Source organism: Poecilia reticulata, linkage group LG14, assembly GCF_000633615.1.
Source record: "Poecilia reticulata strain Guanapo linkage group LG14, Guppy_female_1.0+MT, whole genome shotgun sequence".
Taxonomy (NCBI): Eukaryota; Metazoa; Chordata; class Actinopteri; order Cyprinodontiformes; family Poeciliidae; genus Poecilia; species Poecilia reticulata.
The window spans coordinates 2,323,167-2,337,221 of record NC_024344.1 but is presented as its reverse complement, the minus strand read 5'-3'; the positions used below and the strand labels follow the sequence as shown (position 1 = coordinate 2,337,221).

Below are 14,055 nucleotides of genomic sequence, written 5' to 3'. Positions count from 1 at the left end.
CGTGTCAAGCGACGCCTCCCACAGCAACGTGTCAAGCGACGCCTCCCACAGCAACGTGTCAAGCGACGCCTCCCACAGCAACGTGTCAAAATAAAAATTCCAAAACTTATTTTCTATGGCTTATTTTCAATGTTAACCTGCAGAATAGTTCACTTCTATACAGTTTGACTTAATTCCCTCTCTATATTCCATACTGCATGAGATTTAGGATTGGTATCAATTTTCTTTTCATTTTTTTCCTTTACACCATGTAAAAGCAACCATGCCACCTACATTGCTTCAATTTAACACTCGATCTGTTTCTACATCAGTGTCGCATGACCAGTTTTGATTTAGTGTTTCAAAAAGTGGGCTAAGTGACCTTGGAAATCAAAATGTGGTCACTAATTGAATTTGCATTTGAGTGTAGTTGGCTGCAATTGCATCTGGTCAGAAGTGATGAGGTCAAATGGTTTTATGGTGCTATTTTGTGTCCAACATGAAGGTCTATATTTAAAACTGACTTGACAAATTGTCTTTAGAGAGTCTAGTCAATCCTGAAGTACAAATAAAGCAATTTGGTTTCTCACAGAATATAGGACTAAATGTTTACATTCAATACAATGATAAACTAGGTTTTGAAGACCTATTGCAAAAATTGTGGAAATTTGTAAAGCATTACTACCTAACCCTCAGATTGAAAACCAGTATTGTAAAAGTTTAATGGATTTTAAGTTGAAATATTTTTTGCATATTTCACTGGGGCCTGACCCAATAAAATGTAAAATGAGAAGTTTAAAAATGTGGCTGCCAGGACTGAGCATGCTTGCAAACATAATGAAACATGCTGATGGTACCAGACTGCAAGCGTGCCACTGATTGCAGCTGTCTCTGTTTACTATGAATCCCAGGAGGTTAGGCTCTCTGCTAGAGGAACATCCCAGAACACTGGCTGTTTTTATCAGCAATGACACCACAGTGTTGAGTCAATTAAATCGCACAAGTTGTGTGCCAAGATGCTACAGAAAATCTTAATGAACCTTGTGGAAATATCTAAAATGAAAGATTTAAACTTGTACAAGTTCCTTTTCAGCTTATTTCCCTAAAATATTTTCAAAATGTATTTTTTGGAGTAAGAAAATGGTCAATCTCTTTCATGCAAGAACAATTGTATTTAAATAATTCACTGTCCATGCAGTGATTTCCTGAGGAGTGTGAAAAGTTCTCAAGTGCTTGTGCACCAGTTGTGTTGTCCGTCTTGTGGTTGGTWTGTATGTGGATGAAGTGACTGTTTGCAGAGTTGAACTATCAAAAACAATCACTACTGACATATTCCAGATACAATACATAATCTATTCAGTTGGCAGATTTTAGAGGACTTAAGGTTTGATATGTCTAATATGAGCGAACTACTCGGTCAAGAAGAATTGTGAGCAGCAGCACATGCTTCAAGTTTTGGAATGACTGATTTTGCAGTCCTACAAGCAACACGTCTCTCTGAGGAATGAAGAAGTGAGAAAAGATGTTGCTTTGGTCAATGTTCTGTTGGAGTTTCAGATTTTTGTCCAGCCAGAAGGAAACACCAGAGTTACATAACATCAGTTTGACGTGATGTGCCTTTTATTCTTTGTTTTTTTTATTTTTATATATTAATTCATGTGTGGCTAATGGTTTACATTATTTCACTGATTTACCCAAGTTTTAAAACATAAATCGTCACAATATAAATTGATTTTTACGTATAAATTTTACAAACAAATCAGCTAATTTAAATTGTTTTCATTATGGGCCAGCAACGACTTTTCATAAGACAAAATTAAATAATTGGGTTTATTTGCCATAATAACACACAAATGGAGGATGAGATGTAGCATCATTTTAGCCTTTAATCTGAACTATGTGACATTTCTGGCTGCTTGTCATTAAGGCAGAAACACATTTCTGAGTTTATATGAGTCCATCAAAACCACAACCTCAAGGTTCTCCATTACTGAGTGTTGCTGCAAACAGCATCATTGGATTGTTGACCAAGGCTCATGGCTGCCCACATTCCTGCCCACATTCCTGCCCACATTCCTGCCCACATTCCTGCCCATATTCACCCCCATAACAGTAAAGAACAGACTGCAAGTTGACGTTCCCTACTTGGATGGTACTAAACCAGACATCATTGGTTAGACTAAGACTGGACAATGAAAAATGGGCTTTAAGGCTATAATTTAGAACAAGAAGCATTCTCATGGTACTATAAAGACGACAAAAAAAAAAAAAACCCGGAATGACGAAGGTAACAAATTTCATTGGCATTATTCTGCAACTAAAATCACAATTTACCATCTCATGTCCATGAGCTTTTTCTGGAAACAAAAGAAGCTGATAGTTGTTTTTCCTCTTTACAGTTCACTCCAAGTATCTCCTCTATGTTAAGAACATGAGTCTGAATATTACCGGTGAAGAATGTTTTATTGCTSTTGTCCCATTTCACCTGAAGTATTCTCAGTAGGGAGGATTTCAGGAAAGCAGCTCAAAGTGGGATATGGAAGAAAAGCATGGTCGGTGAACTGGAAGGAATCCGACTTTTCCTTCAGGGAAGGTGGCATTCTTCATTGCTGTAACTCTGCATGTTTGTGCTCTCTCCATCAAGGCGCTCATTGTATTGCTGAATTGCATGTATTTGTTGAATGTGAAGCAATAGCTTCACTCTTTATGGGACCTCTTTGTTTTAAGTAATCACTAAATCTCCCCGAGAGCACTCATGATGAGACAGAGAAACTGGTGAGAAGAGAGACTCAATTAAATCAGCTCACATACAGCAATGGCTTGTAACCAGATGGGTGTGTGTCAGCTTGTTTGTCTGGGAAGTTTGTCAGTTTGTGCAAACACGTGTGAACAAATGGATGTAGAGCGTTATTTCAAATATCCTGGCATCCATGCCAAATCTGCGGTTGTTAGCATTTGTAAGAATGGTGACAAAATCGGACTGCTGGTTACCAAACCTGGCAGTTCATAGGCTGTGCAGCCTTAAAGGCAAAAGCTTTGAAATCGACTTGGAAGCAGAGCTGTTTGGGAGAAGCACAAGCTCTTGACAGCTTCCCAGGGGCCTCATTAGGGACTCTGTATGACGGGTAGGTGGAGGAAGTAGGACACAGCAACCAAACACAGAGAGACAGGAATATCGCATGTTTATCTCTCTCCATGCACATTCATACATAAAGACAGGAGTAGCAAGAGAACCTTATCACAGAGTACAAATGTCTAAGTGGCAGTAAAGTGATGTGTCATTGCTAATGTGTCTACTAAGGACCATCCGTTTGGCAAAAAAAAAAAAAATCCATGGGCAGATTATAAGTAATAAAAAATAAGAGAATGTCACTTTAAATTTCTAAAAGCTGGAGGAGTGAACCTCAGCCAAAGTGTTCAGAGAGTTTTACTGCTGTTTTTGAAGTTAGTTGATTCATGGGCTTACATCATGTGAATGAATTTCAAGGTTTGCTGGGTCATTAACTTTTAACAGCTTTTGGCATAGTCAGACTTTCACTTGGTCTGAAGAGTCGGTGTAAGGCTAAGTGTCATTAAGACACTTGTCTTTTTTTCAGAGTTCTGGAGTGCATGTAGGTCTCTATTTGAGTGTGCTTTTCGTTATTCATGCATGAACGCACTTATGTATCTACTTGAATATACTGGAGGCAGGCTGTCTTCTGACACCCTACATTTAACTCTTCCACAGCCTTCTGACGTAGCCTCAAGTGCATATTCATAACCAAATGCTTTTTTATTTTCCACATAAACAACCATGACAATGTGAGGTTTATGCTTTTGGACTTGCAGACACATGAACCCACAGACAGGAAACCTGCATCCTGTTGTAAAATGAAAATAAATGTCTTCCTGGGAACAATTTGAAACTGTTTTAAAAAGATTTAGAAATGACTCACTGAAAGTTGTCATACGTTCTGATAAAGCAATCCAATGAATGTAATAGATGTATTAATGGTAAATCACACATGATTTTCTGGATTCATTCATCAAAGGTCTAAGAAGGGTGCCCTCTATCTGTATTAAGCCCTTTACTTTTACAACCTGGAAATTTACTGGCACACTAATAACTGTGAAGGCCTCCGCGATTTGGGAATAATAATAAAAAATTACAAGGAGAACATTAACCTGGGATTCAGCCAAAACGCCCACTGCAAYTCTGGAGGAACTGTAAAGATGAACAGCTCCGATGGGAGGATCTGTCAGTAGGACAACTTTCATTCATAGAATCTGACTTTCATAGAAGAGTGGTAAGAGAAAAGCCATTGTTGAAAGACAGTCATAAGACTTCCTGTTTAAAGTTTGCCACAACCCATGTAGGGACAGTCATGTAGGGGAAGGTGCCCTGGTCAAATGAGTGTATGGAAAAGTAAAAAAATAAACAAAACTTAAATAAAACTTAAATAAACTTAAAACTAAAATATACAGATCTAAATTTAGATTGGAAATGCACAAATATTCATCCTCTATTTTTTTCTTGGTTATGTTTCTGTAGCATTTCTAGTAAATCTACCACTTTATCTCAGTGTTGCTGCTCCTCCAGTCATCTCACACACCGGCTACTCATTGTCCCATTTCCTTATGACTTCAGGCTTCACATTAAGCCTGTTCAACAAAAATGTAAGACTTTGTTCAACTCAAATAAGTTTTATGTGTCCTTGAGCCGCCTGCTCTTCCCTTGATTTCCTGGTTTTCTTTAGCAGTCTTTAGCACACATCCGGTCTGTCAACAGACCTGATGTCTTAAAGACAGTCTTAAAGACAGACCTGATGAGTCTGTCTTATGACCCCTGGTCATAAGCATTGTTAAGCTTATGACCAGGGGTGAAAGTAGTAAATTTAAATTCTTGGGGGTACTATGACAAAAATAAAAAAAAATAAATAAATAATAATAATAATAAAAATTATATTATATAAAATTACTAACATGCCATAGATTTTTTTTTAAGAAAATTGTGTGTTAACTCAAGAAATAAAGAATGTATGAAGACTTTTGCAAGGCTCGGCAAATGTATGGAAAGGAGGATCGTAAATAAGGAAACAGGATTCTCACTGCAATAAAAAACACTTCTTCCACAGTTTTTACAAACATTTTTTGAGAAAAAGAAAATATAGCATTAATGTTGAAGTTATTAGCGAACTTATTCGCATGTCCTTAAAGAATTATGTTGTGTGAGATTTACATCCCTGTAGCAAGAAAACATTTCTCTGTTTTGCTGCTCTTTTTGTTGTATGAATTTGTAATATATCGCTACATTTTGAAGGCTCTCCATGAACTACTTCATCATCATCAACTTGGCTGTCCTTGTGAGATATAGACCTACTACAAGCCTAATCTTCTAATAGCTAAGTGGTCTCCTCAATGATGACAGGGTGGAATCGATAAGAGGCACAAAGCTAAACGATACGTCCTGCTGTTTCTATCTCTCTTTGACTCCTTCTCATTCTCAGCCCATTTTGCTTCTCCCCCTCCCTCCTCTGTGTTTAAATTCACAGTATCCTAGGCAACAGTTATTCAATCTCAAGCAGTAGTGAAATGAACGCCGCTTTAATTTGTCTTTATTACTGCTTCGTTGGTCTTTTTTTTCTCCCTCTCCTTCACAATATTTTGCACAAGCTCAATATGAAATAGCAGGCAAGGTTTACAAAATGTCTTTCCACGCTCCAACGGCTTAGAGGTAATCAATGTAAACTGGGGTTCTCAATCAGTGCCACTAATTTACCCCCACCAGCTCCCATCAGGCCGAAATGATGCATTATTCGCCTAATGTCATAGAGTGGCCTCTCAGATGAACGGCTCTTTAATGGACCTTGATGACTGATGGAAATGGGGGGAACATTATGCTTGAGAATGGAATAGATGAGAAAATGTATGAGAGGCGCATCAGACACATCTTGCCTATTTGGCAAAATGAGGCCAGTTGGATTAATTGTTTTCCTCACTAGAAATAAAGAAATGGAAGATAATCTAAATGTCTCCAGTAGTGCTTACTTCTACTTCCTCCCCTTTGCTCTTGTTTTAGTATAAACAAATGAGCATTGTCATGAGCACCAGTTGTCATAATCACACGCTTTAGTGGCATGCATTTGGAAGCATATGAAAAACCCTCTCACAGTAGACCTTCACTGTTGGTGAGCAGTTCTCTGACAACCCCACACAGCGTTTTGATAAATGCATGTTCGTTCGAAATGTTTAAATGAAATGCACCTTTTACTTCTGAGCTCCAAGAATATATGCATACACTCATGCAAAACAGCAAATGAGTACATTCCCCTGGGAGAATTATGTAGAGTTGAAACCTAATTTGAAGCTTGCAGCCTGTGGTTGCACCAGATTATCCCCAAAAACAGGGCTAGAAAATTGTAGCAATCACTGATTTCTAGCACAGAGCAGAGTTTTATAACGCTCTGTCACAACTGACCAAATGCCAGTAAAAAAAAAAACAGGAAACAGGAGAGTGGGGAGAGGAGGTGATGGATGTTCTTTCCCATGACACAAAGAGTAAACAGTAAAAGAAGTTCAAGAAAAGAAGAAAAATACAGAATAGGAATTTGACGTCTTGAGAAACTTTTATCACATGAGCTATATCAGTCGATGCCATCTGTCCACAAGAAAACACTGGGATCTAAAGCTTCTGATGCGTAATACATAAAATCCTTTGATTTGATGGGCGATGCTTCACATTTAGTCTGGAAAACAAGCCAATAATATGTCAGGAGTAGCATTAAAATAACGGTGGACAAACCTCTGAGTACATATAACAGAAATCAATAAAGCTCAATAAAGTAGTATATTGGTGATCATGTGTAATAATAAAGCATTTTTACCACATTTTTAACATTTTGCATATTTAATTTATTTCCTGCACATTGCCATTTATCGCTTATCCTATTATTTTCTTGATTTGCTGTAGATTTATTTTATATTTATAGTATTAGTCAGTCAGTTAACCAACACCAGTACATTAGTGTCACTTTTAAACATAATGCACTGTTTCCTGTCACTCAGCCACTGCACATTGTCCACACTGACACTATAAGAGCAGAGGGTTGCTTGATTGATGACAACCCTCATTTGAACACGGATGAGTTTTTGCTAAGTGGTTCTTTTTGGTCTCAAGTATATGCTCAGCAGTGAAAGAGAAAAGAATGCGCTGATTAAACAATTCAGTGAAGCGTTTTCCTCTGCTGCATACAAAAATGATAACGTTAGTGCCCAAAGGTCTTTAGGACCATGTAATACATTAGGAATACAATTGTTTTTACAAAGAAATGACTTGATGTATGTTTTCAGTAATGAACTTTTACAGAAACTAAACTTTAAAACAGTAGGGAGTAAGCTAATAATGACGTGAGGAAGCTAGTAAATAACTCAAATTTGAATATTACACATTAAATGTACTATAGTTTTCTGTAAGCCAGCGTGTTTTGAAGTGATATTACATCCATTTGTTGCTGATGTTTTACCATGTGGTCCAGGTTGTAAAATTGTGTACCTGCATTTTTACATCAATATTCAGGTTTGATTCAACAGAGGTCTATTCTGAAAGCAGATAAAACACACACGCGTTTTGCTGCTATGATGTAGAATAAGTAAACAGGCCATCCAGACACAATCTGAGCTTCCAGGCTGATGAATGAAATGACTTACAGAGGACACAAGCTCTGTGACACTGATGGGCAGTCTGATATCGCCTCCCTAATCTTGCCCCCACTCAGCCTCTCTCTTTCTGTCTCTCTGTCTCACACGCACACTGATTTCTCTTTCACTTTCATTCTTCACTCTTTCCTTACAGTTTTTTACTCTCACTATGTGACTCACACTTTTTGTCTGAGCTTCTTTTCTTCATTTCTCTTTTCTTCCCTTGGTACTCTTTCTCTCAATTGTTTCTCTCTTATTTTCTCCTGTCCCTTTGGCCTTTTCTGTCATCTCACTGGAGTTTTTTTCTGACTGCATCTCCATCACCCTCTCCTGTTCTTTCTGTCCCTGTCACACTGTTGTTCCACTCCCTGTCCTTTCTGTCGACACGAATGCACAAAAACTGCAACAACTACTACTTTGTGTGGAGAGCACAAGGTAAAAACAGGCATTCAGCAACAGTCAGATGAACATGAATAAAACATAGTTGTCTAAATCTCCTTCAGTGACTCCAGGAACACACAATCTGAAGACAGGTGTTTTCATTTTCTGCAGAATTTTATGTCTCATTTCACTGTATTTCATTTAAGCCTTTTCTTTGTCAAGTACATTTTGCCACTGGAATATTTAAGGAAATTTAAGAGCTTCCCTAAAGCTATGATGACAGCCCATCATATTCTGCTTAATAATTCTGGCAGAACATTTCACCTGTCTTCTTGGCATAATTAGTAGAGTTAATTTAAACTGTCTGGTTTTAAGCGTAGTCCTCATATTTTCCATGTCTGGATAATTTCAGTGTTAGCCTGCTTTATCCATTTAAAAAAAATAAAAAAATAGGTGTGATTTGGGAATCATTGTCCTGGTAGCCACCAAATCAAGGGATCAAGTTGATCATAACCTGGGAATTGTTGAAACACCACTATTTCTGTCAAGCAAGGTCAACATCAATTTGAACTGTGATTGTGCCAACCTAGAAAGAAAAACCTGTAATCTATGAGCATCTATAAGCTCATAGATGCTTGTCTATGGCTCATACATAAGCCGGATGCAATTTGGATACATATTTACTAAATATACCAAAGACTGAGCAAAAAAATGTTTGAAGGCATCAAAATACAAAACCTGAGAACACTTTAAAAACAACCAAGTATCAAACTGCATCATTGTGAAGTCAAATCAGAAGAGGTGAGAAGGAAAAAGAGAAGAAAAGAGAAACGAAATAAAGTGAAAAGAAAAAAGGAACAAAAAGTAAAGAAAAGACTTGCCCTAGCTGAAGAATTGACAGTCAGAAGGAAACATGGCGGAACAGTGGTTGTAGTACACGGACCATAAAAAGGGACGGACAACGACGGAAAAATTAGAAGCGGCAAAGCAGAAAAAAAACACAAAAAAAAAAACGGGAGTTTGGTGTCACCTTTGAAGATTGATTTGCTCTTGTGATACATCTACAAACAAGCAGAGAGACAGTCGGTAAGGCAGAAACTGTATTATTATTATTGTGAGATCACTAAGCTTGATTGTTTACATTCTGGATTAGCATTAGCCTAGCCACCGGCTCGTTAACACACCTATGTCAAATCAGATCTTAATTATTTTGTAGTTGTGAAATCTAGCATATTATTAGTGGTTGATGTAGATGGTTGGAAAGATTGTTGGGTTTTGTTTTTTAAACTGCTGGATTTTGATTTGACCACTACTTTATTAAACATATGGGTAATAACTTGACAATATTTATACATAAACATTCATGATTAATATCAAAAAGTAAACATTTGAAATGTAAATATTGATTTGAAATGTCCAAAGTTAAATAACTTCAGTTAGTTAATTTGTTCACTTCACTTAGCACTTTGTGGGTTGATGCACAGTGGTTTATTTTTGTAGTTTGCTTAGTAACTACAAATTACATAAATTACATAAATTAATTTTGCAGGCTGTGCAAAATTAATTTATGTACAGCCAAAAAATACAGGTTAGTAATGTTTATGTTTTCTTCTTTTGGAATTGCTTAAAGGTTTTTACCTGCTTCTGCACCATCTGTAAGAGCAGTGTCCTGACACTGATGAATACGTGGAGGATAAACGAAGACAAATACTTGGTCCTTTGAGTGAAATCCAGTTGATAAAATAATCTGTGTTGAATCTGTGCCTTTTCAAGTGGAGAAACTGCACAAAGTAAAGGAGAACTTGACCATCATGCGGTAAGATTTGTATGTCGATTGCACAATATGAACTGAATGATTAAGAATGAGTACTTCCAAATTTTTGTCTTTACCTCAACACTTAGGTTTGCTATTTATTTACAGTTGCGTGTCCCAGTGATAAATCATCCCAAAAACACATTGTAGCTGCTTTTGTGAAGAATTGGGAACTTAATATTAATCTATCTGAACTCCATTAAAAATGTATGGATATTGTTTAGAAGCAGGGTTCATGCCAGGACACAAAACAATGTTAAATAAGCTCTGCCACATTTGCTAAACAGAATGATCAGATATGTTTGGTGACAGCAACAAAAACAGTGAGGGTGAAATGTTTTCGATAGGAAAAAAAAATACATTAATAAAATTGTCTGCCCCATGATTTTCATACTTAGTTATTGTACACCTCTGCAAAGAACTGTTGGACGCAATTTTTGCATTGTATGCACATTTTCTAGTTTTTTTTTTTTTTTATTCCTTTGCTGGAACACCAGTAGGGTCACATTTTGAGTCTTGATTATGTTACAACTTCATCAGGCGTAAACCTAAATTTGAACTGATCTTAAAGGGTTCTGGTGTACTTGGAGCATTTGTCTATGCCAGCTGTAAAGCAGCTTGTTCACCCTGACTTCTTACCTGCCAGCTTTTCTCTCTGCCAGCAGATTAACCTGTTTGCTCTTCAGCAGAACTCCTCTTATGCAAGAAAATAAAAAGATTTTCGTTCTTTCTGAAAATATGTAACACTCAATTGAATCTACTGAGATGAAATAATTGTCAATTTTGTCTGCCACCCACATAAACTCAAATTATGCATCTCACTGTTTCTTTATAGACCAGTCTTTTTTTCCATGAAGATGCTTCCTTTTTCCTTTCTTTCTTTCTTTTTTTTTTTTTTACCTGTGACTTGTTTTCCATCTGACCTGGTTGAGCTGAAATTGGGAGTATTCCTACCCTTCATGGGTTAGTAAAGTGGAAAATAGCGTGGCACTCTCACAGAGCTTGACTGCATCCCACTGATTAGAGCAATCAATCGAGAGATAAAGAGAGGAGGAGGGAGTGCGTGCGTCCACGTGTTGACAGGAGGCTATTGTGACTAAGCAAAATAGACAACCTCAGAAGACTCTTCAACACACTCCACCTTTCTCTTGTACTTGTATGAAGTAAAGAAGACAACATTGCATCAGATTCCAGCAAAAGCCCCAATCTGTTCCCCAGACTTTTTGCAGTGTATGCTTTTCACAGGTCAGTCAAAAGGAAGATTTGATTTGACATTCATAGCTCTATGAATGTCAAATCTCTGTTGACATACCTGTGATTACCTGTAATGCATTACTGTTCTACTCCAATAAGATGTGTGGTGCACGGGTCAGAGCTGAAGACCAGTATGGCACTTTATTTGAGGGATGGAGCAGTGAAATGTTAGTTGTTTTKTTTAACAGTCATGCTTTGTATGGTCTCAGAATAWAATATCAGACAACATTATAATATTATATAACACTAGGAGTTGCAAAGTCCAGCTAATGGGTCACATTTCATCTCGAATATTACAAAAAWCTATTTAGAACCTCATCCTCTGATGTCTGTTGAGTCATATGGAAGTAAGTCTACTGATCCCGTTTTAAATGCTCTCATTCAACAGAATGACTTTGGGGATGTAATGATGCAATCCGAGTTTTTAAAGAGARACGCGTTGCAAGTCAATTTGAAAAAAGCCATAGAAACCCAAAGACCCAGAGACAGACAGATGCCTCCACACTTTCATTACTGTAGCTTGAGTTTATCAGACAGACTCAATTTTCTGACTGGTCTCCCTAAAGCACTGGGAGGCAACACAGAAACATTCAGAGTTTTGAAGCTCTGGTGCGTTTTGTGACTTGACAGTCAAACGCTGGCATGAATTCTGTGCGACTTCTGAGAGCGATATAGTTGCTGGCAAGGGAAGAGATTAGGTTTTAAAGTCAAACACTTGGACTGAAAACAACATATTSAGTCTGTAATAAATCACTAAGGTGACCTTTAAAAGACAACAACTCATAATACTATAAGTTCAGACTTAATGCAAATACTAAAATGATAAGAAGCAGATAATTTAAAAAAGAAGCTCAGTTTCCTCGCTGATGTCTAGTGCTTTTAATAAAATTKCAATAGAGTCAAAAGTTGGCTTGTAACAAAACATTTTCTACCATAAAGAAGTTTCAAGCACCAAGGCCAGAAGTTTATAACTCAGCAGTCAAATTAGTCTTTTTTTGAGTAAATCATTCTTCAGAAAGATGTTGAATGATGTATTCTTGGTAGTAGACTCTGCGTCAGYTACTGTTTTATTGCTGCTGATTCTGAGCAAAGTTTTTGACACCGAAGACCAGACTGGATAGACCTTTGAATAGTTTAGCTACTCAGGTCAGATTTAAGGCTTTTTGTTCTTTAAATGGGGAGGRACACCTGAATCAAATGGATGAATTGCCTAATCAACATGACAAAGTGACCTTCAAGGACTGGAGGTGACCAACCCTTGTGTAAGTGATCATTAACTTTAAAAAAAATATTAAACCCGCCACTGTATTTTTCCAAGCTGGTGATGCCCCGTGCATGTGCACTGAGTTCCCAGGGCATTTACTTTGTCAAAAGAACTGTAGGCAAGGTTTCATTCTTTCTTTCTTTTCCATTGACCCTTAATCTACCACTATACAGAACAGTTCAGCTGAAAATGTTTAATAACCTCATCAGATGTTTAAATCTAAAGTAATATTTAAATATTTCGAACGTGTTTTTTTTTAGTTTTTTTTGACTGGAGGTAATATTAACAATTTGAAGTGTCCCAACTATTGAGTCCTGACTTGAACTTAAGAGAAAACTTGTGAAGAGAACCAAGACATTTGTTTTAAATAAAATGTTGATGCACAGATAAGTTATTCATTTTTAAAAATTAATRCTCATTTTCAATGCTGAATTAGCTTTTGAASGACTCTTACTCCCGATCTGAAATAAGCTTCTTATTGAATAATTTTACATCTAACATTATAAGGGGTATGRATACTTTTGGAATTAATTCTAYACAAGACAAGAAAATGGTCAGATAATAAGCTAAGTCAAAATTAAAGATGGGAGATGGGCATGTCAATATTTATTTGTAGTATTTCATAATTATGTTGTATTTCAAAACATTGTTTTTAGCCTTATTTTAACATGTTTTTTTTTAGAATTGTTATATATATATATATATATATATATATATATATGTGTTACATTTTGAACAAAGTCATTATTATTGTTTAATTTGCACAAGCATTTAACACCACACTGCAATATTCTGTTCAATCTTGGACTCATTACAATATAAAATGCTTTCTTCTTTTTTCATAATGTTTAATTTATTTGTAATGCAGATTACTTCAAAGTTCAAGAGCTAAATCTGACATCAAAGGCAAGAGCAAGATGAATGAGCAATACRCCACTCTGTAATATCTATTAACTAAACGGTTAGCATCAKGAATAACAAATATCCTTATTTTCTTGTAGCTTATATTCACTATTGTTCCATCACATATTATTGCCTTTGTTTTAGTCTGGCCAAAAAATATGGAAGGCTATCTGGGTTAGGTTTTGCATCAATTTTAATGATAATCCAAGCACTAACCAGCATGGCACAGTAAAMATAATCAGCATTCTCCAATTCATGTGAAAGATTATTTTAATACATGTTTTATTGTATTGTGATTTTTTTTTTCAATGTTTGGCCCAGAACAGGCACATAATGATTTGTACCACTATTATTAAACCACTATTTTTATTTGTCCCTGTGTTTAGTCGGTCATTAGCTTTGAAAAATTAGAAAAAAATACCAAATCAAAATGTTATGATTCAGATAAGTTTCTGTGCTTTGAGTTTTCTAATTAATAGTGCCTCATCTGTTCAGCAATTATAAACACAAAGTTAAAGCTTAATAATCTGAAACTTGGATTTTTTTTCTGCATGCTCTGTAGTTGTTCACAGACTTCCAATTGTAGCTATGGTTAGTGCCCTAAATATGCCCTCATTGCTCAGAATTTAATTTGAGCATAAAAACATGAACTAATTGTGTGCATATTTAAAGAGACACTTTAAAGCTCTTTCACAATTCTTGTTTAATTCATTACTCTATCCATCTAATGATTTTGTTCACCGATCTCTGCTTGAAATGCTGAATCTTCCCTTCTTTCCTCTTG

At 36.4% G+C, this 14,055-nt stretch overlaps 1 protein-coding gene and 1 long non-coding RNA gene across 2 annotated transcripts in view; one reads left to right on the top strand and one right to left on the bottom strand.

Annotated features, from left to right (window-relative positions):
* kctd16b (potassium channel tetramerization domain containing 16b) overlaps positions 1–14,055 on the bottom strand; it is a 95,031-nt gene that overhangs the window by 27,014 nt on the left and 53,962 nt on the right. The gene's annotated exons all lie outside the window — the stretch shown is intronic.
* LOC103475372 (uncharacterized) overlaps positions 8,945–14,055 on the top strand; it is a 12,705-nt gene continuing 7,594 nt past the window's right edge. Inside the window, exons 1-2 of the long non-coding RNA XR_535327.2 lie at positions 8,945–9,123; positions 9,668–9,853. This is a non-coding gene — a long non-coding RNA (uncharacterized LOC103475372). The remainder of the gene's footprint in view (positions 9,124–9,667; positions 9,854–14,055) is intronic.